General features: G+C 33.8%; 1 long non-coding RNA gene across 2 annotated transcripts; it reads left to right on the top strand.

The window, feature by feature from the left end:
• Positions 1–209: 209 nt before the first annotated feature.
• LOC124860962 lies at positions 210–3,328 on the top strand. Of its 2 annotated transcripts, XR_007036520.1 has the most exons (5): positions 210–261; positions 1,336–1,407; positions 1,784–1,835; positions 2,345–2,434; positions 3,163–3,328. It is a non-coding gene; the product is annotated as an uncharacterized LOC124860962 (long non-coding RNA). The 2 variants fall into 2 exon arrangements; XR_007036519.1 differs by lacking the exon at positions 210–261 and having other exon boundaries at positions 1,115–1,407.
• Positions 3,329–3,638: the final 310 nt, after the last annotated feature.

The following is a 3,638-nucleotide window of genomic DNA, read 5'->3' as shown; positions in this document are numbered from 1 at the left end:
ACGTCTTTATTAACTTTAACAAGATTGTTTTATGTACTGAACAAAAATGTAATTGCATTGTGTAGATACTACATAATATACATAGTCTGTGTTTTAACATGTTCAATTCATCTTGGGATAAAGTGAATCACTCATGTTAGTACAAGGTTTCTCGCGATATTGCTCTCCTAAAACGAGAAAGTTTAAAAGAAAAATCCCGCCCAACGGTATCTGACTCCTTTACATCCCCAACTAAGCAAGTGCAAGGTGCAGCTCAGCTCGGTAAGTATGGAATCTATTTCAGTATTAACTAAGCAGTGATGTTTAATATATTCTTGGATAGCAACATGAAAGACCAGTTTTTAAGGGATATATTCTTGTCGCGCTGTTTAATGGGCATATCCAGAGTTTCAGCTGCCATTATTAAATGCGCCACTTTCTTTGCAAGCTAACTTTTTGTTGCTAACTAAATGTTCCTAACTTGTTAAATCTGACAGACCAGGTCATGAACAGGCATAATGAATGACTTTGTATAAATAAGCTGTGCCATATTTCGTGCTGTTGCGACGGCGTTTGTAAAGTTATTAACGTTAAGGCGTGGCTCCCTTGTAGTTTTTCACCATGCTAATGCTGTTTGCTAAATTAGCATCTGCTCTCAAATATTTGATGTTTAGTTGACTGTCGTTGTTGGACAACCAGGAGCACATCTAGTGTTTCTGGCCATTTTTCCGACAGTACAGGGATTACTTAATGGGGCCATTAATGGAATGCTGCAAAGTACATTTTCGTTTGCTCATGTATTTAATGTTGGCTGCAGTCATATTAGTAAGAGGCGGGAAAAAGACGCTTTGTCCATCACCAAAGGCTCTGGCTTGAGAGCAGGTACTCTGTAAGCGGAGGGATACGGGATTCTCGTTTTTCCCTCAAACCTAATCAAATACACAATCTAAAAACTTCAAAATGCTGTTGTGGACACTTTGTGACCTGCACATTCACCACGCTATGAAATAATAACGTATAATTATGTAATATTATGAGACATGAAGCAAATACTCGTAACTACATTCCTAGGACGGGTGTAGCTGTACACCACGCGCCCTTTTGAAATCCCTCCGCATAGCATCCGTCTCTGGAATGTAGTTCAGGTTCTGTGCGAAGTTCTGTTTCCCGAACTTCTTTAGGTTTTGGCTAGAAAACAACTATGTCTCGTGATGTTACGTTATTATTTTATAGCGTGGTAATTATGTAGTTCACAACTGTTCCACGAGAGCGTTTTTGAGTTGGTGGATTGTGGATTTGAGGCAAAGGTAAAAGTTCCGTTCACTGCATTGTTTTTTGTTGCTGTTTTTGCTGCAGATTGACAGACCAAATCCATCTCTGGATATCCTGTTGTCAAGTCTTTTGCTTTGGACTCTAGTGTTTGTGGTGGTGAGATACGTTTTTGTTATGTAATCCAATGTAGAAGATGTATGAATTCTACTTTTATAAACTGTTTTTTTTTTCATTGTTAAGGAGATAAATAGATGCTGCATATGTGCTTTATATTGAAAAGTGTTCTTAATATTGTCTACACCCTCAGGTATGTTAATAAATGAAGTAACTTTTCAAGAAATGCCACAAGAACTTAAATACAAGTATAAATATACAGAACGTATAAACAAATCATTAACTTTTCAGTTAATGATTTTTTTCATTAACTGGTAAATAGTCTTTTTAGCAGCTTGTCATGCATTATTAAATCAAAAACATTTGGTGGATTTCTTATCAGATACTAATCCATTATTTTCCTTTTTCTTCTTTTCAGTGAATGATGCTGTGAATGTGGCCCTGTAAAGCATGCCCCTCAGTTCTACCAAGTAGGTCTAAAGTATTAAGTCATTATAGAGTAAAAACATAGATATCATGGGAATAATCGTTTTCCATTACCTCATTTAAGCTGCAATTTTAGGACATGGAATGCACTTTTGATTCATTTGAATAGAGTTCATGTGTCGGAAGGCCGTCGTCAATAAGAGTGCTGTATATTTAGTTGCCATTTATGTCCTTGCAAAGATCTTGTCTTTGAAAGGAATTATTGGGCTCATATTTATACACACTTGAAGAAAAATTAGGTGGTAACTTGTCCATTTTTTGATTGCAACTTTCAAATGAAAATCTTTGAAACACTTGAATCCCATAAGAGCAGAACACATAATTCATATTCAATAACAAATTTTAAACCTGAAATCATAACAATAGCTAATGCTGTTCCACTGGAATCTGTGGAAACCCCTGTTGATGACAGTGTTTTTAATTAATTTTTTTCAAATCTTTGTCTTTCTTTTGACAACTTGTTAAAATGTTATGTGTTGTAATAACCTTTCAGGATGACATTGATACTACCACGGAGAATCTCATAAGAGGACTCTGCATTTTCCTCATCGAGGACCCTGATGACCTTATGCAGGAGTACATGGTAAGTTTGTGTAAACATAGGCAATATGCTAAGCACAATATTTTAATGATGTTACTTGGATTCAAGTTTAAGTTATTTACCATTTTAAAGGTTCAATATCACTGGGGTGTAAAGCAGTATTTTCCAGTTACTTAAGAATAAACTGAATATGTTTTTGTGATCTATCTATCTATCTATCTATCTATCTATCTATCTATCTATCTATCTATCTATCTATCTATCTATCTATCTATCTATCTATCTATCTATCTATCTATCTATCTATCTATCTATCTATCTATCTATCTATCTATCTATCTATCTATCTATCTATCTATCTATCTATCTATCTATCTATCTATCTATCTATCTATCTATCTATCTCTAGATATATATATATATATATAGATATAGATATATATCTATATCTATATATGTATGGTGTGGGTGGGTATCTGTATAAAATTTTACTTTGAGGCATTCATGCAATTATTTCATAGTTGCTTATCTTTAGTGTGCCACTGTGTGCTTTTATATTTTTTTCATATTTTATATAGTTTTTCCTCAATTACTGCTCTGGGTGTGTTCATCTTTTAGGAAATGGCATGTTTTATTTGATTATTAAATTAGTTGATTATTTAATCGATTAAATGGAATTAACCCAATTGTTTCAACCCTACTGTAAAGAATAAAAGATCTAAATGTGTTTTTTTTAAAAATCTAAAAAGAAATTCTTGTTTTATCACCAGGACATGACTAAGTCTACTACACTGCAGTGCCATAGAAGCAACAACTGTTGGAATCTACATATCTAGAGGAACTCCCAACAGTGACAATAAGTGCAATGTGTGCATCAAACTCCATTTATAATATAATGCTGTTCTACAATGGATGTAAAATGTGCCATTTTGACAGTTCGTCCAGGTTATAGAATAAAATGACTGCACCAATGAGCCAATGCAATAATTGTTAATGAGCGTTTGCATTTAAAAACAAACTGACATTTCATGTGTGTGGGGGTCCAAATACCAGTTTTGTTGAACGTTTTGGTGCAAATTCTTTTTAATCAATACACCATTTATAATGGCTGTAAAATGTGCCATTTTAACTTTTTGCAAGTCATTGAATAAAAGCTTTTATTGTGTCAAAATGTTTTCTAAATGTTAACTTATTTGGTGGGGGGAAAGTGGGTAACAAGATGTTGAAAATAGATTGTAGAATACAA

Source organism: Girardinichthys multiradiatus, chromosome 23, assembly GCF_021462225.1.
Source record: "Girardinichthys multiradiatus isolate DD_20200921_A chromosome 23, DD_fGirMul_XY1, whole genome shotgun sequence".
NCBI lineage: Eukaryota > Metazoa > Chordata > Actinopteri > Cyprinodontiformes > Goodeidae > Girardinichthys > Girardinichthys multiradiatus.
The sequence above is the reverse complement of the archived record's forward strand: the minus strand, read 5'-3'. Positions and strand labels throughout refer to the sequence as shown.